This window comes from Bubalus bubalis, chromosome 1 (genome assembly GCF_019923935.1).
Source record: "Bubalus bubalis isolate 160015118507 breed Murrah chromosome 1, NDDB_SH_1, whole genome shotgun sequence".
Taxonomy (NCBI): Eukaryota; Metazoa; Chordata; class Mammalia; order Artiodactyla; family Bovidae; genus Bubalus; species Bubalus bubalis.
In genome coordinates, this window is record NC_059157.1 from 98,329,596 (window position 1) to 98,354,116 (window position 24,521).

A 24,521-nucleotide genomic window follows, 5' to 3' on the forward strand; every position below is an offset into this window, starting at 1 on the left:
CAAGTGTGAATATAGCAATAAGGAATTCATGATCTGAGCTACAGTCAGCTCCTGGTCTTGTTTCTGGTCATTGGTCATTTGTCATTTACCCATTTCCAAAAGGTCAAGGAAGTATAATACTGTTTTTACTAGAAATAATCAAGATGGAAATAGTAAAAATCTCTATTATCTGTCTTTCTGGCCATCAGATATGCAGGTCACCCTTTCTTTCTTGCAGCAAGAACACATTCCATCTTTCTTGAGAGATACTATGCAAAGTTTACTTCCAGTCAGTGCATCAAACTCAAAGCCCAGAATCTCTAAGTAATAAATAGAATTCTTTTCATCAGGTCTAGTTATGGCCCTTCATTATCTGGAAACCTATGAACTAAGAGGAAAATTTATTAATTTCTCACACAATCATTATACTTTGGTGGAAAAAAGAAAGGATAACTGAAACAAATAATCCTGTTCAGGTTGGGAAAGAATGGGAAATTTGAAAGTGAATGGCAGTTTAAAGATCTCCCTGGGAATGTGTTGTTTCTATTGTTTATCAGTGGATTGAGGATATTTCTAATAAGAGCTCAATTTTGCTTTGTGAAAAGGACTTCCAAGTTCATTTTTCCAAGGTCCTTGGCTTAGGCCCTGGGAAGTTTCTCCATTATATCTGGTGGCTACATTTGAGAAGAGCATTTGAATATATCTTCTTTAGAGATGAAGAAGCTTTCTCAGCTTGTGCTTTAGGGCCAAGAATCATTTTAAGTTTCAAATAATCATCAAATTTTTGTCTAGTCTTATGGTTCTTTGGACTAAAACTACACATTTAATTGAATTCTCATCTGTTTGATTCCATTCAGCAGCATGTGCCAATAGACATCCACAATAATTTTCGGTGCTGGGCTACGTTCAATTAAATGCACAGCTTGGACCTGTGAAGATTTGGTGGGAGAATCATAGTTTTGTCTGTTTTCACTGAGTCATTTTGTCCTCTTAAAAATGATGTAGTGGATGCCACAACCTTAAATAGATCTATGGTTTCTGATAATTATAACCATTCAGAAGTTTTCAGTTTCAGCCAAGCTTTTGGTTTAGTTCTGACTATAAGGCTAAATTTTAATAAACCTTTCTTTTGGATCAGATGTCTTCTTATTTTTATCTTTTATCAGTTGGGGGAGAAGCATTGCCTTTCTTAACCCTGCAAGTCCTGGACTTTCTGGATCTGCTCTGTTCCCTTTCATGCATTCTTATAAATCAGCTAGCTCTTTCCCCAAGTTAAATAATTTCATCTATTTATTGTTTGTTGGCAGATATAACCTGTGGTAATTAAAATTCTGTCTTCTGACCTCTTCCCTCTGAGATGCAAGTGTATCAAAGATGTACATTACATGCCTTCCAAGTATCACAGGTGACAACCTCACCAAGTGTTTCACTGCTGTATAATATGGACTGTTATTCTTTCAGCTGCCAAAGTTAATTTTCTTTCTATCTAGCTCCTAGTCCAATGACAAATAATTTGAGATTTTTGTTAGGTGATATTTCCTTTTCTAAATACTTATATAATGATCTGGATATTCTTTTAAGATGAATGACTAATGTAACAGGTAACTTTGAGGTTCTGCTGCTTAATGGACTGTCTCCCTCTGAATACTGAATTAGAAGGAGGGAACAATTAATTGGTTCATTTTCTCCTTAGGTTCATATTTCTAAGTCAGTTACCAAACATAATGTGCAGTTCAGTCAGTCGTGTCCGACTCTTTGCTACCCCATGGACTATAGGACACCAGGCTTCCCTGTCCATCAACAACTCCCAGAACTTGCTCAAACTCATGCTCATCGAGTCGGTGATGCCATACAACTATCTCATCCTCTGTCGTCCCCTTCTCCTCCTGCCTTCAGTCTTTCCCAGCATCAGGGTCTTTTCTAGTGAATCAGTTCTTAGCATCAGGTGGCCAAAGTATTGGAGTTTCGTTTTCAGCATCAACCTTCCAATGAATATTCAGGACCAATTTCCTTTAGGATGGACTTGTTGGATCCCCTTGCAGTCCAAGGGCCTCTCAAGAGTCTTCTCCAACACCACAGTTCTAAACACCAATACTTGGGCACTCAGCCTTTTATGGTCCAACTCTCATATCTATACATGACTACTGAAAAATCACAGCTTTGACTAGATGGACCTTTGTTGGCAAGTAATGTTTCTACTTTGTAATAAGCTGTCTAGATTGGTCATAACTTTTCTTCCAAGGAGCAAGCGTCTTTTAATTTCATGGCTGCAGTCACCATCTGCAGTGATTTTGGAGTACCCCCCCCAACACACACAATAAAGTCTCTCACTGTTCCCATTGTTTTCCCATCTATTTGCAATGAAGTGATGAGACCAAATGCCATCATCTTAGTTTTTTTGAATGTTGAGTTTTAAGACAACTTTTTCACTCTCCTCTTTCACTTTTGTCAAGAGGCTCTTTAGTTCCTCTTCACTTTCTGCCATAAGGGTGGTGTCATCTGCATATCTGAGGTTGTTGATATTTCTCCTGGCAATCTTGATTCCAGATTGTGCTTCATCCAGCCTGGCATTTTGCATGATATATTCTGCATATAAGTTCAATATAATGTTCAAGTAACAGTAAGTATAAATATCTAAGTCATCAGTATCTAATATTAAGATATTGAATATCTGTTTCCCCCTGTTACAAATTGTTACAGATAAGGATATTTCTCATATGATTTGCTTTCTTGCCTGATCCTTTCACACAGGTAGAAATAATAAATGGGTAACTTGGTTTTACCTGTCCTTTTCTGATATGCTTGCATAGTCAGAATTTTTCAAGGTATTGTGTTGAGGCCACTCAGGCTCCAGCTTTGTGTGTTTGTTCTTTCAAGGGATCCTTGAATAATTTTAGACACTAATGTTTTGAAGTACCGATTTGGAGGAGGTAGTAAAATGAATGATGCTCCTCTACTCTGGGGGTGGGGGTGGGCAACAGACTCTTCCATAAGACCTCAGGGAGCTGGTACCAGCTTCATGTTTAAAATTTGTTGGGCCTTAGGTCTCAGACCCATCCTGACTCCCAGGGCATGAGAGATGGATGAAGAGGATAAAGAAGTCTGGATAGGCTAGAGAGGGCCAAGGAGGTGACAGAAGATGAGATGGCTGGATGGCATCACCAACTTAATGGACGTGAATTTAAGCAAACTCTGGGAGACAGTGGAAGACAGAGGAGCCTGGTGTGCTGTAGTCCATAGAGTCACAAAGAGTCAGACACAGCGACTGAACAAAACCAACAAGTGCTTTGTATGTTTTGGCCTAAGGAGTTACAGCTATCATGTGTACCTTGGGGGCTAGGAAAAGGTATCTTATGATCTTGAGAAAATCTAGTACATATGCCTTTGGTCTTTCTATCTCTCCTTTTGAAGGTCTTACTGAGGTTTTTGCACCTGGTAGGCATGTGTCAGAGCAGAGTTGTATAGGGTTTATGAGTCAGGCTGCTACATGGTGGTATAAACCAGGTCGGCAGTCATGGAATCTCCAGGGCCAAGGTGGAAAGGAACTCCAAGTCTAGTCTATGGCTGTCAAGAGACTGCATTTACATCAACTTCTTGATGGCTTTTGCTGTCTTTAATATCAAGCCAGCACAAGTCCCCTTGCCTAGTTCAATACTGCCTTTGTAGTACCTTAAATATTGGATGTAAGGAAACTTGGTGCCCTTTTCTAGGGCGACTATAGTAGGTGCTAATGGAAACAGTTCTGTCCTGGTTGGTCCCCAAGTGTATTCAGTTTTGTTTGCCCAGTTCTTGGTCAGTGTAGAGTCAGGCCAATAGTGGTTCTGGATATCTCATTCAGATGATTTGGGGCAGAAATATCTACATCACTCAGTCGCCTGCTTCCTCTGAGGATCTTGAATCAGCAGTTGACTTGCAGTTGAATGTCATTTTAAGGTCTCCGGTAGTTGTAACTTTCTAGTTGTGTTAAGAATATTTCCACTTTTACAGAGAGTTTGGGATTAATAAGGGCAGTGAAGTTTTCTGAATTAAGGACAAAGCCTTTCATAAACTATGAATAATTGCTCCCCACCAAAATGTCTTTCCCTATCAGTGGATGGGGATAAATGTTAGGCTGACCTAGGTAGAAGTTATGAAAACTTAGTCTCTCTTTTTAAATTATGCTCACTGCAATTGCTGTGTCTTGGACCATCCAGAAAATAAATATTCTATTACTACTACATATTCACCTATGGGGTAAACCGTTTTATAAAATTTGTTTGGAGATGTTCAACCAATCCTGTCATTTGTAGTTTCAGTCTGTATTACCTTTGTCATTTTTTTTAGCATTATGTTAATTACAGATTGGAGCATAAACTGGGCATATCCTCTCTTCTAGGAAAGGTTTCCCATTAATATTTAATATCAGAAGCAATTTATCTCAATTATAATTAACTGTTTCATGGAGGATTTTAGCAAGGTTCTTTGCAAGTTATCTGGTGACACCAGACATCTTTCCTTGATTTCATAGATTTTTCATGACTTTTAAAATGTGATGACTTCTATTTTTGCCCAGATTTTGAGGTCTAATTTTATGCTTCTATTGTGGACTCCTTGGACTTCTGCATAAGTTTTTTCCTTTCTGTTCTGTAAGAGAGTGCATTTGTACTAGAACTTTTGTTAACACCACCTATTAAGAATGGTGGTATACTATGGCTGTCTTTTTTATTACAGGCTTCTATCTTGATGATAGCAACTTTCTCAGGTAGAAAATCTTAGGGTTTCCATAGCATTTCAAAGTCCTGAACTATTTGGAATGAACTTCCAAAATCGTATCAGTAATGTGTGTGTATCATATTTATTGGCAATTTAACATGCCCTTTGTATGACTACAAGTTCAACTATTTGAGCTGATTTGGTTTCTTTTAAGGGATTGGGTTCTATGAGAGAGTCTAGAGTAATTGCGTATCCAACAATACCATTCTGGTATTATTACCTTTCACTTTTAAAATAAAACTTATCAATAACAAAATAGTCTGAATCTGATATGGGCATATCCAAAAGATCTGTTCTACGGTGGATGCTTTTCAAAGTATAGAAGAAGAACCATGTGGTTCTCTTTCTTTAGGTAAGGTTAATCATGTTGCTGGACTAAGGATGCTAAATCAGTAGATATGAAAATGAAGGGAATAAAATAACAATATTTCATAATTGTTTCAGCATCAATAGAAAGTGCTAGATGTTTTCTGTTAGCAGTAGGGGCTGTGCTGCATGTAGTATCATCAGATTTATAGTTGACTGTTAGTTCAGAACCTCTGGGAAAGCAAATGTCAAGAAGTGCAGGATCTTCAGGTGTAGTCAACTACAGTGTTTAGACTGTGATCTAGGTCTGATACTTGTAAAAGAAGGAGAATTAAGAACAAAGCACTTCAAACTAGGTAAGTGTCAGAGAAAGTCCTCTGGAGCAAAGAATGCCCTTTAAGGAAAAATGGCCAGGATCTTATACCAGAGTGCCTGCGCACAGCCTGCCTGAGGAGATTTGAGTGCTGTGATAGATTTCAAAAGCACAGTCCTTGGAAGTTGTCAGCCAACTGTATTCCTTGTGGCAAGTTTTCTCTTTACAGGAGGTGCTAATGGAACTTTGGGCTTCCCTGGTGGCTCAGATGGTAAAGAAAAATCTGTCCTCAACACAGGAGACCTGGGTTCTATCCCTGAGTCAGGAAGATCCCTTGGAGAAGAGAATGGTAACCCACTTCAGTATTTTTGCCTGGAGAATTCCATGGACACAGGAGCCTGTTGGGCTATGGTCCATGGGATCGCAAAGAATTGGACTTGACTGTGTGAGTTTCACTTTCAATGGAACTATACATTGCTGTTGTAGTCCACACTTGTTCAGGAGACAGCTTCTCCAGGCTTCCCATGGGCTTCTCTGCCTGAGTGGGGACTTGGAGTAACCATAGCTTTACCATTGCATTTGATCTTGTGGCTTTAACTGGTAAGGTGAATCCTAGCTGATGGTCCAGATAGCTTTACCATTGCATAGCTTTACCATAGCTTTACCATTGCATTTGATAACTGTACCATAGCTTTACCATTGCATTTGATCTTGTGGCTGTAACTGGTAAGGTGAATCCTAGCTCATGGTCCAGATCTCTTAGACTGTGTTTGGACAGAGGGCCTTATTAAGTGAGGACATTGTTAGCTGTCCTTTAAGGCAAAATTATAGAGAAATTTTGTCTGTTTCACATGAATGCAAGTGTTCTATTCTCATTCCTGGTTGGATCAGAAAAAAAAAAAAAATGTTATGTCTCTGGTTGTGTGCCATGTACCTGAGGCCTTATTAATCTGCTCTAGCAATGAAACCACATTCAGCACAATGGCTGTGACAGGGGCTACTAGTTGGTGAGCTTGCCGTGGTCTATAGACACTCTTTGGATGCACTCAATTTCTCTAGGATCAGAGTGGCAGATTAAATAGAAATAGAATAGGGACCACCACCCTTGTATTCTTTTTGGAATATGATATTGTTGTATATTTACTATTATATGTAGTGTAAAATTATTTCAGAGACTTCGCCCCTCTTATAGCTCCTACCCCTAGGACAAGGACCCCTTATGGGGGTTAGGCAAACTGACAAATATGTCAATCCTAATTATCTGTTTGAGGACTAAGAAACTGATGATGTGTGGTTCTGCAAACCAAGTAGATGTACTGTAAGTCAGTGTAATCCATTTCTTACCTGGAATTTGCATGTCCCCCTCTAACAGAGGAACCTTGACTGCGTTCTCTTATTATCGGTGTTCGTAAAAACCTGATGCCCCAAAGTCTTGGGATATCTGGGTATTCTCCTTTCCCCTGTGTTCAAGTAAATGGCCATAATTTTCTTTGGAAAATAACGAGTGGAATCTTTACAGTACATATCTACTATGGTTTTGAGAAGTCCTTCATCCTGAGGGCTCAACCACCTCTTCAGTCAGTAAGTTCCAGGAAAACCTGATTGAGTTTGGGAACTACACAGAAGAATGTGACTTTTAAAAGAGATGACTGCATTCAGCTTTCTGCTTTTCCATTCTTACCTTATTTTGTTTGTATGTGGTAGCAGCATCCTTACTAACTGCTGGTCTGTTTTGTCTCTAGACACTGCAATCCCCTGTGGGATAAGCCCCTTAGCCACCCTTCTAAATTTGCTGGTTGTTAAGGTAATTTGGGGGTCTCTGGTTTATGGTATTTAAGCACCACCACCTCTCTCCTATTTTTGCCCATGAACCCCATTGCTATGAATGAGCCAAACCCTAATACCGCCTTTCCTACTCTTAGCCCTGACCTGATGAGGTTTTTTTGTTGTTTGTTTATTTTTGCTGGTAATGCCTGTGAAATATAAAGAGGAAAGTAAGCAGGAATAGGGAAAGCCTTCTGACTATGATGCAGATCTGACATTTATGAAACAGGTCAGGGAATGAAGGACAGATTGGACAGGAAAAGTGTGAGGCTGAGGTGTCTTGAGTTTGACAAAGAGCTCCAGAGCAAAGACAGCATCACAGAATGCTGGCATTGGCCAGAAGTAATCACATTCCAGTACTGCTGTTTTTCTGTCATTGGCTGGGAGCTGTCTGGGGAGGATTGTCTTTGGCCCAAACACAACAGTAGATCCTGAAGATGCTACAGCTAGAGATTGTCAGTGGCTTGTATTCCTTGTTATAGGTTCTCCCTGAAAGGGAGATCTGAGCAATGTGCTTTTGTACTTTTATGCTGCCAAATTAGATGTGGGCTAGAGGCTGGACATTACTTTTTACATTTCAGACCTTTTATCTGTGATCATTTCCCTTCTTTTTGAATCACATTCATTAGAATTTACTTAGTGAATTTATTCTGGTTGTAAAAAAACAGAATAATATCTTTTTTCTTCAGAATGTCTTTAGGTATGGAATGATGTTATCTTACATATATTATTTCTCCATCTTCTACTTTCCATGATAGTCTTTTAAGAGTTCAACCATTGTTCTGTTGCCTTTATTTTATAGGCTGTCTTTCAACTTCTCTCTGACTAACTTCAAAATCTACCTTTCTTTAATATTTATGATGTGTCAATGTATGGTTTTATTTTTTTCTGCTTCAGACTTTTAGGAAATCTTGATATTTTAATACTTATAAAAATTATCAGCCATTATCCATCTCTTCCTCAGGTTCTCATGTCCTTCTGGAACTCCAGTTAGACATTCTATTCTATTCTATTCATTCTGTTCTCCATGTCTCTTGCTGTCTCCCTTATATTTATGTATCAGTCCTTCTAAGATGCATTTTGGGTTTTTTTTTTTTTTTTCAAATTATACTTCCAGTGTAGACAGAGCAAATAAAATTAGCTTTTTAATTCATACTCTGAACTTTATATTTTATGCACTATATTCCTTTATACATATTCTGTTTGATTGTGTTTTAAATCTCTTAGTTCTTATTCTTTGAAATCTCTTGTTCCTAGCTCATTCTCAAAGATCTCATTTCTTTAAATATATTTGCTTTTTGTTCTCATTGATAATTCTGATATTTGAAATGTTTATGGGTCTATTTCTGACAGTTCTTACTCATAATACGTTTTCATTATTACTTTGTGATTTGTCTTTTGGTATGTGTAAGGAGGTGCTCAGTTTTCTTGGAGTTTTATCTGTGGGAATTCTTAAGAGTTCTGGGTGATTGTTAAGTTCCTATAGAGGATTGATATTTTCTTATCTTAGTATCCTGGAGGTACAACTAATCCAGTACAACTGCAAATTAGTTCTGTGCTTCGGGTTTCCTTGGACTACACAGGTAGCTTGAGTGTTGACAGTGAACTTGACAACAAGTTGACGTTTGTATGTTCTCTGGGAGACATTTGTTTTTATTTTCCCTTCACCTAGCACCACGTTTGAAAGGCATGTTTTCTTGATGTCATCTTTTGGGGCAATGTTCTTTTTTTACCTTATATTCTAAAGGAGTCAAAATTTTATGCAGGATATTCTATTAGAGTATTAGGATATTTTGTTAGAATACTAGGGCTTTCCTGGTGGCTCAGAAGGTAAAGAATCTGCCCACAGTGCAGGGGACCCAGGTTTGATCCCTAGATCAGGAAGACCCCCTAGAGAAGGGAATGGCTACCCACTCCAGTATTCTTGCCTGGAGAATCCCATGGACAGAGGAGCCTGGTGGACTGCAGTCCATGGGATCTCAAAGAGTTGGACACGACTGAGTGACTAACACTTGTTCTATTAGATTCCCTAACTAGATGGGACACAGGACTTAGTTCTTCCTCATTTTAGCTCACAAAAAATCTCCTTGAGACCCTCTAGGGTTCCTCAGAAACTGACAGGTCAAGAAATGGATTTGGTGCCTATTTATTCAACATTCCTAGTTTTAAGTAATTTGAGGGAATTTTTTCTTATGTTTCTTAATTTTGTCTATTGACATTTTATAGAAGATTTTTAAAATATTTACATAAATTCTTAGATTAGGTTGTGAATGGTTGTTTAGGATATTTAATCTACCATACTTCTTAAACTGTAAATACTGATAGCTCTTTATTATACACTTTATTTAAAAGTGTATTCCAACTTCCCCCCAAATATTTCTTATTCATATTGCATATTTTGGTAATTAGATCATTTAAATAAAATCAACATTCAATAAAAATCTAACTTACCCAAAAGTACTCTTGGGAGGAGTACTCCCAGTAGAGGAGAAGGAAAAAAGTACTCTTGGGAGGAGTACTCCCAGTGGAGGAGAAGGAAAAAAGTTAACTAGTTCAGGGAAAATAACCTGTTTGTCCCCAAATATTTCCTTTATTAAAGCCAACTTGCTGCTTTCCTTTGTTATCTAACACAAACTGCTGTTAACAAAACTTATTGCTTTCTGGTTTACCTGTTGTACTTCTAGAACCTTCATGTTTCTATTGATCTTCTGTCGTCTTCTCCTTTCTATCCCCACAGGCTATTTTGAATGCTCTTATTGTAAGGCAACATTCAATCCATTGAAAAGTAGAAATATGTATTTCTGAGGCACCCAGTTACATTATTTTTCCTGTGCTAGATTCTAAAAGACTAAAAAATTGTCACTGAACCCTGAAAAACCTTAGCCTCAATTTCCTCTCCAGTTCTTACTAAACCAAATTGTCCCCTCAACGGCTGCTAAACCAATCTTGATGTCCTTGCATTTTCTTCTGTGATTATTAATAACACAACCTCAGTTTTCTCATACCCTTCAAGAACTTTCATAATGAAATTGACCTTCCTTAATATAGCCTATAAAAATCTTTTAAGTGTTTTCTCCCCCTAGAACACTCAACTTGAGCACTCATCATAAGTTTTAAAAATAAATGCTTGAGTTAACTCCTTTTGTTTTTCTTCTCCTTTCACAGTCCTTTTGTTCAATAAGTGCTTATTACTTTCCAGGTAATGAGGACCCTAGTTGCTAGGATGACAGGGTGAAGAAATATGATACTTGTCTTCAAGCCTTTTAAAAAAGTATATAGGAAAGTAAACAGTTTCCTTGTCATTTGAAACGTTCTTCACGTCCACTGGTGATTGAAGGAATACAATCCAAGTTTGGGTAAACTTGACATCTACAGATGAATAGGAGAAAAAATATGAGGACATATCTGACTCATATGGAGATGCTAAATCTGTTTCTGGGGATGGGAGTTCCTTGTGTAACATGCAGAGACAAAATCCATTCCACAGAAATATACACACATCTGATCTTCAAATAAGATAGGCTCCTTCTAAGGAATTTTTATCCTTCAATTCTCCTTCAAAGTAGGTTGAAGATTCTGAATTTACATCTTCCAGAAAAATCTTTTAAAATGAGCCAGTAAAAAGTTAGATAGATTCATTTATTGTTTTTAAGGAAGTGTAAATGTTTTAAACAGACCACTGGAGTGGCAACCAAATTGACATACCTGAGGTTTCTCAAAACACATTAGATCATCTTCACCTTCAGATGACTTTAACTTGTCAGAATCTGGAACCTCGGGGTTATTGTCTCCAGCTCTAAATAACTATTTAATAACCAAAAGAAACTCTTATTGCATAGTCCATTGTTTTAGAGTTGCAAAATTATTTTAAAAGTGTTCTTCACTCAATAATGTGCTTTTGGAATGTTATAGTTACATTTGATTATGCATAGCTCTCATCCAAGAATTTAGTTCGGGAGAAATAGGACTCTGTACCTATACATTACACTATCTATGTCCCTATATTGCTGTTCTACAGTGAAGGAAATTCTGGTTTGTGACTGCTGGGAGGGAAGCCTGAATCCTCCCTTGTGGTGTCTGTATGTAACTCCCTTACACAAGAGTCTTTGACTCTGCTGGTAACTGTCTCCTCTTCCGTTTTGCTGTCTTCACTATAATTTTACTTCCCCCTGCTGTGGAACAATGGTGGAACTGGGGGGAAAAAAGTCAGGGAAAGACCAGTGATAATGGGAGGATTTTATTGCATTATTCTGGTAGTGTGCCTTTTTTTTTTTTAAGGTGTGGATATCATTCAGATGAGAAGGTTGGCATGTGGAGCCACTGTTCCTATGAGGTAAAATCTGGTGTCATTCCCATTCTGTTACTGGGGAAATGGCCCTATTGTGAGAGAATTTCCCCCAAGGCATTCCTAAAATTCACGATGATACAAGAAGAACTTGCATTTGAGTAGATGTTTGAGTGTCTGCTATAGACAAGGGGCTTTGTTAAGGAAATCACATCCCTATATGAAATAGCCAACTCCAAGGGGGAAAGGCAGGAATAGTCTTATTGGTATTGAGAGGATGTAAAGGTCTGGCAGATACTGATCCCTGGAACTAGAAGATTCAGAGGAAGTCTTGTAAATGCACCTGAAAGGTCAGAAGGCTGGTAGCATAGTTTCATTTCAAAGAGAAACAATTCAGTAGTTCACTGTCTACAGTGAGTCACGCACCTTATATATTGTCTTGTTTAGTCTTCTGCACCCCCCTATGAGGTGGGTGTTTCCCGGGTCTCACAGAAGCTAAAGTGACAGAGAAGGGCTTCCCTATCACTGCTTCCAGGCAGACTAAGTGGAAGCACCTGTCTCTTTTTATTCCACTAAGTACAATAAAAACCCTGAACACTGTATATAGAATAATATAAGGCTCTGAAAGGTAGAAAGAGAAAGGACAACAGGCTAGGACATCCAGGACCCAAGGAGCTACAGTGTAGAGAATTCCTTGGGTTTTCTCTTAGCCTTCCTCCTGACCCAGGAATTGAACCCAGGTCTCCCACATAAAGGCAGATTCTTTGCCATCTGAGCCACCAGGGAAGCCCTTGAATCCTAGACTTTGGCGACTGGAAATGCCAACAGGCATAGATGAAAGGGCCAAAACAAAAGTCTGTTCTCTCTACTAAACAAATCAGAAAGGGAAATCCTAGCAAGACAGAAAACTTAGACAATAGCCTCTCAATTTATACCAAAAACATCACAGAAAAATGGTGGTGGGAGAACTGAGGTTTGTATTTTCTAGAGGCTGTAAGAAAGTGCCACGCCCCCCTACAGGGGTGGTGGGAGAGAAGGCTGAATAGGAAACTGGAACTTTTGTCCCTCCTAGGCAGAAAGGAGAACTTTGCCCACCCCCGAGTGCCAGCAGAGACTGTGTGGGACCCTGGAGTTCCACCCCACTCTGTAGTAGGGTTAGGTAGTTAGAATAGGAAAAAGGAATCCAAAATAGTGTTGGCTAAAAGACAAAGGAAAAAGCCCTCCAAAATGGAACAAAGGAAAGTCTGAGGACTGGAGTGAGAACCTCAGGTGAAACAAACAGCCCTCCTGGCTAGCCCAATTTACATAGGGCAGGCTCAGGGGGAGGAGAAAAAAATATATAAAAAGAGGAGCCAAAATTAAGCCCCTCCCTTTTTTTGGATCAACCTGCCCTCATGCCTTGAGGATATATTTTCCTTTGTTTGTCAAATAAAACTGAGCTGTAAACGAGCTGCAACACTGGTCCACCACTTCAAATTTTTCCACGGTGAGACAGAACCGAGGATATTATACACTCCCCGGACAGTACAGGAATGACACCCCTCCCTTTCCCCACTGAATCTGTATCAGAAAAAATCAATTAAAATACAATGTAAGAGTAAGATCTAAAGTCTCAAACTAAAAACTGTTGCTCTGCAAAAGTCTCTGTTAGAAGGATGAAAAGTCAAGCTACACACAGAAAATAATTTGTAAACCATGTGTCTGACAAAGGACTAGCATTTAGAATATAGAAAATGTGCTTAAAACTCAACAATAAATAGGCAAGTCATTAGAAAATGAGCAAAAACATAAACAGACATTTCACTAGAATATATAAGTTAGCATGTGAAAAGATATTAACATTGTTAGGTAACAGGGAAATGCAAATTAAACTCAGAATGAAGTACTGCCTACCTATCAGAATAGCTAAATGGTGATAGCACCACATGCTGATTAAAAAATCGTGACACCAAATGCTGGTGAAGATTTAGAGAAATTGGATCACTCATATTGCTAGTGAATTACTCATACTGCTGGAGGGACTAAAAATGGTACAGCTATTCTGGGAAATAAGCAGTTTCTTAAAAAAAAACAAAATATTCCAGCAATTGCACTCCTGGTATTTATCCCTGCAAATGAACACTGTGCTCACTCAGAACCTGTTCATAGATACTTATGGCAGATTTACTGGTAACAGCCAAAAACTGAAGTCAGCCCTCATGTCCTTCAACTAGTGAGTGGTTAAACTGTAGTACTCACACTATAGAATACTACTCAGCCTTGGAAAAGGAATGCATTAATAACACATGCAACAGTCTGGATGAATCACCAGAGAATTCTGCTAGGTTTAAAGGGACAATCCCTAAAAGTAATATACTATCTGTACCATTTATAAGACATCCTCAAAATGACAAAATTTTAGAGTGGAGAAAAGATGAATAAATTCCAGGGGTTAACAGGTTAAGTAGGGTGAGAATGCTAAGTCACTTCAGTCGTGTCCGACTCTGTGCGACCCCATAGATGACAGCCCACCAGGCTCCCCTATCCCTGGGATTCTCCAGGCAAGAACACTGGAGTGGGTTGCCATTTCCTTCTCCAGTGCATGAAAGTGAAAAGTGAAAATGAAGTCTCTCAGTCGTCCCCGACTCTTAGCAACACCAAGGACTGCAGCCTACCAGGCTCCTCCGTCCATGGGATTTCCCAGGCAAGAGTACTGGAGTGGGGTGCCATTGCCTTCTCCAAGTAGGGTGAGAGGAGGAAGATAAATGTGCCTAAAAAGGTCAATATGAGCTAATCTTGTGGTGATGGACATGTTCTGTATCTTAACTGTATGAATATCAATACCCTAGTTGTTACAGACTGAATTTTATACCTCCCCCACCAAAATTCACAGTTGAAATCCTAACTACCAAGATCTCAGAATGTAATAATATTTGGAGATTCAGTCTTTAAAGAGGTTCCTACATTGAAATGAGGTCATTAGGAAGAGTCCTAATCTAATATGAGTCATTTCCTTTTAAGAAGAAATCCTAAGACACATACAGAGGGGAGACATAAAGACCCAGGGGGGAGACAGCCATCTACACGCTAGGAGAAACCAACCTTGACAACAAACACCTTGAGGTGTTCAGCTCACCTGAACTTTAGCTTCTGAGGTCAAGAGACCTCAGAAGGAACCAGCCTTGCTGACAACTTGTTCTCAGACTTCAAGCCTCCAGAACAGTGACAAAATAGCTTTCAGTTGTTTAAACCACCTAAACTGTGGTACTTTGTTATGGCAGTCCTAGGAAACTAACACATTCATTCTAATATTATACTAGTTTTGCAAGATGTTATCTTTCAGGGAAACTGGGTAAAGGGTACCTAGGATCTCCTTGTATTATTTCTTAACAACTGTACATTAACCTATAATTATCTCAAAAAGTGAAAAACAAAAAACAAAAGTGGCTCTGTGGTTCAAACGTAGGTCTGTTGCTAAAGCTTATACTAAAAATCTGACCCAACCTTTGACACAGTCCTGTGTCAGAGGGCCATCAATTCTGACACTGAGTCAAAAATCTAAACTATGAATTCAGACTTAGGTGATTGACATGGGTGCTGACCTAGAGGCTTATTATAGAAAAGACTTATTTCATAGACCCATACCATAGAGTTGGGAGTGACTTCAAGTTCTGTTGCTTTCATATAGAAGTGAAACTACCTCACCAAATCTTAAAGGTAATTGATACCATACAGTGTTCTGTGACTTTCCATAAGTCATATGTGTAGTTTTGAGTGCAGCGATTTCATAGTGATTAAGAATATCTCTGGTGGCTCAGTTAATAAAGAGTCCACCTGCAATGCGGGAGACCTGGGTTCAATCCCTGTGTTGGGAATATCCCCTGGAAAAGGGACTGGCTGCCCACTCCACTATACTTGCTTGGATAACCCCATGGACAAAGGAGCCTGGCAGGCTACATTCCATGAAGTCACAAAGAGTTGGACATGACGGAGCAACCTTCACTTCACTTTACTTCAGGCATATATTGCAGGTATTTTTAGTACCACATAGACCTGAAATGCATGTCAATTACATTGGGTCCTCAAATGAAAAACAGTATTTTGAACTAAAGAAATAGTAGTCTATTGCCATGCTTAAATAATAAAACTCGAAAAGACAAACTTTTCTGTTAAACTTGGGGTACTTCTGTCTGTTTCTTATGTGGTAAGGGATTTTTGTAAGGACTTTCAGAGGTAATTTTGACTTTGCAAGTGTTTTGCTTTATATGCTGACTTTGGAAATTAACCTCCTCATAAAATCCAATCCCACTTTGCTATTTTGACACTTCTTTTGTCTGAAAGTATTCATTAACATTTCACGTAATTGCCCCGTTTCCAGAGCAAGTATATAATTTCCTACAGAGTGACGACTTCATAATGCATATCCAATAAAGTCCATCCTGTCTCCCAGTATTTGACGCCTTAGCCTTACCATGAGCTCCAGAGAGACTTTTCTGCTGTGGAACCTGTTGAAACTTGTTGACCATTCACACCATTACAAAGTGACCACTGGTAGTGGCTGTCTGTAATGTCTACTATTCCTCAGTCATTGTTGTTCTATGAACATCTGGCTCTTTTCTGTGCACTCCAACTGATTGTTGCCAAGTCAACATAATATAAGATTTTAAGCAAAATTGATCAGAGCACTTTCATAATTTTGTTTTTACCAAGACAGTCATATAAATATGAATCTAATTTTGATTATAATATTGGAGAATAGGGAAAGCCATGACAATGTACCTATGGAGAGCTATGTTCTAGTGGAATACAAAGTGAAAAGATGGGCTTATTGAAACAAAGATATTCTATTTTTTGACTAAGGAGTGAATTACTTAGAGCTTCAATAATTTTTTTAAATTGTGCATCACCAATGCAATGGACATGAACTTGGGCAAACTTCTGGAGGTGGTGAGGGTCAGGGAGGCCCGGCATGCTTCCATCCATGGGGTCTCAAAGAGTCAGACATGATTGGGCAACTGAACAACAAAAACAGTACATATTTTTCTTCGGGAATTAAAAGCAGTCATGAAAACTGATTTTACTTTATTATTTTTTCCACTGACACGACCAGTTGTTATTTTTATGTTCAAGCAAACTACACTTTAAATGTTCTTTAAAAATATACACAATGGAGTATTACTCAGCCATTAAAAAGAATACATTTGAATCAGTTCTAATGAGGTGGATGAAACTGGAGCCTATTATACAGAGTGAAGTAAGCCAGAAAGAAAAACACCAATACAGTATACTAACGCATATATATGGAATTTAGAAAGATGGTAACAATAACCCTGTGTACGAGACAGCAAAAGAGACACTGATGTATAGAACAGTCTTATGGACTCTGTGGGAGAGGGAGAGGGTGGGAAGATTTGAGAGAATGGCATTGAAACATGTAAAATATCATGTATGAAACAAGTCGCCAGTCCAGGTTCGATGCACGATACTGGATGCTTGGGGCTGGTGCACTGGGACGACCCAGAGGGATGGTATGGGGAGGGAGGAGGGAGGAGGGTTCAGGATGGGGAACACATGTATACCTGTGGCGGATTCATTTTGATATTTGGCAAAACTAATACAATTATGTAAAGTTTAAAAATAAAATAAAATTTAAAATTCTCTGACCTAAAAAAAAAATTGTATTATTATTAATTATGTGGATAATTCTGGTGTTCATGGAAATAACTGATACCTATTTATAGGTATATCTGTTTTAGACTTTGAGAGAAATAGATTCCTCAGCCACTCTGTATTGACTCTTGTGTGTTCTTTTGGAAACCCTGGAAAAAATTCGGTTTTTCCACATTGATGAATGTTTCAGCCAGTATATCTGAGATTCATAAGCTGGGTCTTGATTTCTTTGCTTCATTTTTATAACATAATATACAGCATCTCAATCTTTAGTGACAAGCAATCACAGCAATGTTTACATTCAGGTTGCTTGATTTCTGGTATCTGTCAAATATTATAAAATGATCTTTGTTGGCTTTTAAATCAGAAGCATGTGGCTAACTGATCTGATAGTCTGCATAAGCTGCATAGAACTGTTCCTTTTGGTACTACTAATACTTAGATTTTTCCTTTCCAAATCAAAAATAGTTTCACATTCAGCAGTTGGTTTTCTTAATACTGTGCTGATATGTGAAGCTGATAACAATATGGTACTTTGTCCAAGAGATTTTCTTAATTTTTTAACCAGAAACAGAGAAGATGATCATGTTCCATCTTTATAAAATTAATGAAAGCAACCCCCATTAATACATTTATGTATAGATAATTACAGTGGATAAACATTGGTATCATTGCTATTATAAACCTCAAAGCTATAAGGACATCATTGTGTTTTCTCCATTCTGTAAGACTGTAAACCATCAATATATACATAAAATAAGAAGCCATAAGAATTAAGTTTTTACTTTTTATTAGAAAACATAGGATGAAAAGAAAACAGCCAGGAAGGTTTATAGATGTAGAACTCTCTGAACTGATCCTAGAAATGTCACTGGGTAGTTATAGCTACTTCTAGCTATTTTAAGTCATCTGCAAAAGGGCAATTTATGTATTTCTTTTCATATTTACATATACATCATTCTTCTTAAGTAATCACTACCTTAAAAGTAACCACAGTTTTCCCTTATTAACCACCTAATGTGTGCAAGGCTGAATAGAACTTATGGAAGTTATACTTGATATTCAAATATTAAGTCTTGAGGCTGTTCTTTGTGATCGTAAGTGGAAAATGAGTATTGAGTTTTAGCTCTGGTGATTGATAGGGTAATAAGAATGAATCAGAAAATCAAAAGAATGTTTTCATAGCCTTAAGTAATTGGGTTTCTCCAAGAAGCAGAGCCTGAGCTAAGTCTTTCATGCAAGTAGTTGAATTGAGGAAGGGAACCCAAACGGTGGAGGGCCCTAAGAAGAGTGAAAGAAGGAAGGAAAGAGGGAGGGTGAACCCAAGGGTGTTCTTGAGTTAACAATTCCCGTGGGTAGCTGGGGCTTTGTCCTGGTGGGGGCGGGATGTTTTAAGGAACCATGTAGAAAACTTTCAAAATTGTCAACAAGAGACCCTGAAGAAAGGAAAACCTTGACCCCTCCAGGCTGCAAATGAACATTGAAGGGTGTTAATTTTCTCTCCTTTATGACTCTCTAGGAAACAGAATCCCTGGGATGAACAAGATAGACACACAGAATGGAAGAATAGACGGACAGAATTGCACATGGAAGCAATTTTAAATGATAACACACTATAAAACTGAAAATTGTTGAGGCTGTTCTATACATGAGACGTGTGAAAATACAAGGAAAAGAGAGAACAAAGAGAAGGTCACAGATAGAATCTTGAAGAATGAGAAGCCCCAGCATATAATGTGACAATTCTGTAGCAGCCATGGGCCAGGACAGGAAGAAATGCACAAACGATGACAGACATCACGTTTAGCATCTAGGAAAACAAGGGTGTGAATTTAACAGATCAAATTTTCTACTAGCTAGTACTAGGAGATTGTTTCTTGTTAGAAATAAGAATTGATAGAACTGATTTAGCAAATGCCTAATATATAATGCTTAGTCTGCCTTTCAGACCAATTTAAGATTGTCTAAATTTTAGTTATGTCTGTCTACTCCTCCACTTTAGAGCTCAAATTCACTTTCTTCTGCAGTGTTTTGACAGTTGAAAGACTCTGGTTGGATTATTAATTTCAGCTGTATTTGATCTCTGAGGATTCAGCAGTAACTACTCTCCCATCCTCAAGTTACATGACGGTTATACTTTTATTTCTTCAGAACTTTTGCAAATTTAATAAGTGTTAAATGCCAGTGTTACTTTAAATTCTCTTCTGAGCCTTAGAGTAGGTGCATATGCATGATAGATACGATCAATGTTAACAATATTCCATATGCCATTTCTCCACCCAGCAACTTGAAGACATTATGTAGGAACTTGGCAGAGGAGAATGCAAACTGATACATACTTGGATTGGTAACAGCTGTCAGAGTTTAACAATAGAACCTCTGCAAGCAGTGACCCTGTGGGCTTCCCTAATCTAGTTCCTAATGGCTCATCCTGCTTCCTTTCATGTACCCCTTCCTGGAGAGGCAGTGACAAATCCATCTCAAGGGAAAGGTGCATAACCTACAGCTGTTGATCTAGTCTTTAGTTATAGTATAAATGTTGAGTTGAGGTAACTTTCTCTGTGACATTAACCTCAGAGCAACCCTCATCTCTCGTCTATTGATATTCTTAAAAACCGTAATTCTATTTTTACTTCAGCTTTAACAGTCTCTGCATAATAAATACCTATATGGTATTTCATCTTAAGACTTCAAAAATGTTCAAAGACTATCTGGTTCTTCTATTTTGAGATTCCGTGAAAGTCTGTTCTCCCCATGTGTGGGCTTTAGGATCTTAGCTATTTCCTTAAACTAATATTAGAGTGGCTGTGATGTATGAGGAACTGTGTGGCCCTGGGGACTCAGAGGTGAAAGCTGGGATTGCCTGTGTCTTTAAAGGAAGCCCTTGTTTGATCTTATTTCATAATGAATCTTATTAGTGATTAAAGTTGGCATGGGTGACTTTGGGGATCCTGGGAGGGGAGCAGCAACCTCCAATTCAGTTTTCAGGGAGTAGTAAAAGACTCACCACTGGTGAGAGCTGAGTAGAAGAAGGAGGGAGAAAAAGAGGGAAGAGTTCCCCCTCCCGTAATGTACCCTTCCTTCTCCTCCAAGTGTCTCCATTGGCAGGCGGCTAAGTGGATGCGGGCAGTAATGCATGGAGGCTAGATAGTCAGCCAGGGCCACAGGATCAAGGACTTTGTGTGCCTTTTGATCCAGACAAGAGAGTCCTGCTGAAGTCCTTTCAAAGAGTCTAATGTCCTTGTGAAGTAACAAGCAAATACTGACCACCTACTATGTGCTAGCATGTAGTAGGCACATTGCTAGTTGGGGTTACAGGAGTGAGTAAAGGATGATGCCTAGTGTCTTCCACATGTGTTAGTGTATGTGTGAGAGAGAAAAGTAAACACCCAATAATTATAATAGCAATAGCATAAATCAGAGGCATGCACTGCTAAGGTCTCCCCAAGGAGTTCAGGGAAGTCTTTACAAAGAAAGCTATTCTCTGAAGCTGAGTTTGTTCATCTCGAGTATGCTCCCAGCCAGAACTGCAATGAGAATTGTAGGTGCAGATGTGCTATGACTCTGTGCAAGGTTATGGCTCTCTTGCATGGCACCATCAGCACTCGCTGCAATCAGCAGCAGGTGATTGTAGTAATCTAACCAACTAGATAGGCTTGCTCTGCACCTGGAGACCAGAGAGCAGTCCCACCCCAGGGAGGTTGCCTGGGTCTTGCTGATGGTGAAGGAATTGGCATGCAAAGCAGGAAACCAAAGGGGCCATTGTACTATCTGTAACTGGGCGTCCTGATTTCTGGACTTTAAACATCTGTATTGACCCTGATCTGCATAGGGTCAGGAGTCTTGCATTATTGGTTTCCTTGGTAATCAAATGCACCTTAGACTTTGCTTTCTGACTCAGACTGTATTCATCAGTACAACTTCTCACACCTGAATTCAACCTGTATTCTTATGGACTGCTTAGTGATATGGACTGCTGGAAGGCCTACACTTCTAAGTAAGGTAAGATTTTTTTCCTAAGTTGTATGTACCTAAAACTTAAAATAGGGCATGAATGACACAAAAATTATTTTTCTGTTAATAAAAAATTGTGACTGGTTTTTGTAACTGAATTGTAGATTGATTTAGGGCAGATATCTACAGTTGCAAAAAATGTGCTTACTAAAAGGTTTTCTTGGAGGATCATGCTGAAATATTTCAAATAATTTAGCAAAAATGATAAAACACAAAGGACAGACATCATAATCTTCTGATAAAGTTGTGAAAGAGGAATGAGAAATGTTTGTTCTGAAAAGTATTTAGGGAAATTCCTGTCTGAGAGTGTATTCTCACCTCTGATTATTCCTCTGGTTACACTACAGAAGCTTGTTAGCTAACCCAGGGATACATCTTTTCTCCCTGTGTGGGGGAAGAAAAAGAAATGTGGTTTTCTAGCAGAATCAAGTGACTTTTTAATTCTAAAATAAGAAGCTGAAGTTGGCTACTTATTTACATTGTCTCAAGGGAGTCATTAAGTAAAGCTCCTTTTTAATACCTAAGAAAGGACTTAACAAATTAAGATTTAATTCTCATTAGATTTATGTTGTTTGGGACTTGGGACGTTAGAAAAAAAATACTAAAAGATAATTTATGTTTTTGTATTGCTGCTACCTGAGAAGGAAAACTAGATTTTCCACATTTCCCCAAACTCTGGAGGAAATCCTTCTGTCTAAACAGTAAACTGGTGTCATCTCCCACATTTATAAGCAAATTTTCATGAAAAGTTATAATAAGTTGTGGTGGTTAGGATCATAATCTCTAGGGGCAAATAATTCTTGACATGAATACCAGTTCCACCATTAAGCAATTGTATATTTTTCTCTGAGGCTTAGTTTCTTAATTTTTAAAGTGAGGTAGACAGGACCTCTGAGGTTTGCTGTGAAGAAGCAAACTGTATTTAAAGTGCTTAGCAACATGCCTGGTGTGTAGAACATGTTCCATAAATATTGATCATTATTATTTCAGAATATAGATAAGACAAATAATTTCCTAATCACATTGTAACATGATATTTTAATATACTCTCATAAAACTGAGAATCCTGAACTTAAGTAAATTAGGCTTCTTGGAGGAAAGTTCTGCCCAGTTTCAGTCTGTCCCCCCCAACCCACCCCTTCGCCCACCACCCATTTCCCACCTCAGCGTGCTCTATCAGCTGGTTTGTGCTGGAGAAGGCACCAATTCCTGGATTTAGTTTTCTTCCAGACACGTAGACAAGACCAACGTTGTATGAATATTTTGATCAGTAACTGGGGATCCTGGGCAGCCCCTTCCTGCTGTGGTCAGTAACTAAGTATACATTGTATAGTAAGGAAATCATAGGTGTCTGGGTCAATGAGAAATTCCCAGACACTTGTAGGAGTGGAAATTTTGTTCTAAACTTACATTACAGCATCCTCTTGGATGCTTTAAATGAATATCTGTAACTGACTTCCAACTCCAGACATGTAGAGATTTCCCCAGCAGCAGTTCAGGGACTACCAAACTGCCCAGTCACTCCTTGATTTAGTTTAAGCCCTAGGAAGACCAAATTGCCTACTCAGGAAAATTCCAGTCCTTCTCAGACTTCTCCCAGGTAAGACTGGCCCTTGGTATACACTCCCTAGGACTATGACCTCACTTTCCTAGGATAGAAAACTAAGGTCCAAGTTCATTCCACTTAACTGGAGCTATAAACATATGTCATCCTAAAACTCCTGCTATTCTTGCTTTGTTTAACTTTAGGTTCTCCTAACAACACACTCTCTTTCTCACATAGGTACACCTTTCATTTGTATTCAGTTGTGTTAAAGCATTCAAAATACCTCAAATTTGGCCCAAAGCGAAGTTCCCGGTAAATATTTTAGGGTCTCTTTTACTCCATGATTTAAAAAAAGTGTATGTATTTTTTTCTTTTGCGAGAGAGTTTACCCTTGGAGGCTTGCTTTTCTCTGAAATTCCTTTCCATCAGGTCTCTGTGATAATGCCCTCTATTGCATTCCTCTCTGTTGAAGAATCAGATGTAGCTAAAAGGGGCAGCTGTTTATCATCTCTTCAGAATTTTTCTCTGTAATGCCTGCTAAATGTCCCTTCAGAGGGTTACTTTTAAATTTTGAGTAGTGGAGGCTTGCTCTTCCTTTGCTTTTGATCTTGGAACCTTGTATTTTATAAATTGTACATCATTCCTTATCAGCTGTTTAAGAGTTCAGACTAAGAATTCCCAATCAACCAGATATTAAGATAACAACCAGAGATATGTAAAAGTACGTTTACTTTAATGCTTTCTGTTTCATATGTGTCTTTGCCATGGCCACCCAGATTCTGTCCTACATACTATCTTTGACTAATGGGGTTCTTTTTTATCTAATATAATATAGATTAGAGGCAGCATGGAGACCACTTTCTAAAGAGAAAAGCTTTCTCTTTCTGCCTCATCTTCTATCTACCTTAGCTGAAATCACTAGAATGTCCTGTCAATTCATTGATTTGTACAAGATCAATGTTATTGACTTCAGTAATATTTCTATCTGTTGGATAATAAAGTTCAATATCATTTCAAATTAAGGAAGTAAGTATTCTCTTGGAAAACACCACTGTCTTATACAAAGTTCAGTACTTCATTAAATGTTCTTTCCCAGTAATATGTTTAAAAGTTTACTCATTGTTTTGGCACTACCTTAGCCATATTTTTCCTTTTAAACCCAGTCTGGTTAAACTGGGCCTCCCTTCTCATGCTGTCCCAGATCACCTAATCTCTACCTCAGTCTGCATTAAGTATTTTTAAGAAACATATAAAATAGACTTTCTTAATTTATACATTCTTTGAATCATTTCATCTAATCATTTGATCTCTAAAGAATTTACTATACCTCTTTTTAAAGCTGTGCTATATTTTTTAAAACCCTAAACATTTAATGATCTTTTACCTATAATTATGTAAGAAATTTTTACTGTAATTTTTGATATAATTGCACAAATCCTTTCAAGCTGTTTCTAAGAAACACAGGCATCAAGCTAAAATATTTAGCAAAGATGTCTCATTTGTTTAAAGCATTATAAATGTAAATTAACACAAAACCAAGATGCACCTTTTTATTAGCAAAATATTGAAAATATCTAGTGCTGGCAGGTCTTGGAGTATGACAAGCACTTCCAAACCCGGCTAAGGTATATTGCAAAAACCTGTTTGAAAGCAATGTCTTAATAAATATAGAGCATATATAACCCTGGGCTTCCCACATCGCACAAGTGGTAAAGAATCCACCTGCCAATGCAGGAGACTCAGGTTCGATCCCTGGATCAAGAAGAGCCCCCGGAGAAGGAAATGGCAACCCACTCCAGTGTTCTTGCCTGGAAAATTCCATTGATAGAAGAGCCTGGTGGACTACAGTCATG

General features: G+C 38.3%; 1 protein-coding gene across 21 annotated transcripts in view; it reads left to right on the top strand.

Moving 5' to 3' along the window:
* The window catches only part of HHLA2 (HERV-H LTR-associating 2), a 160,680-nt gene that overhangs the window by 25,451 nt on the left and 110,708 nt on the right, over positions 1-24,521 (top strand). For 2 of the 21 annotated variants that reach the window (XM_045165441.1, XM_045165414.1), the window contains exon 2: positions 18,628-21,110. The exons of the other annotated variants lie outside the window; for them this stretch is intronic. The gene's annotated coding sequence lies outside the window, so the exon portion shown is untranslated. The remainder of the gene's footprint in view (positions 1-18,627; positions 21,111-24,521) is intronic. 21 annotated transcript variants of the gene reach the window in all.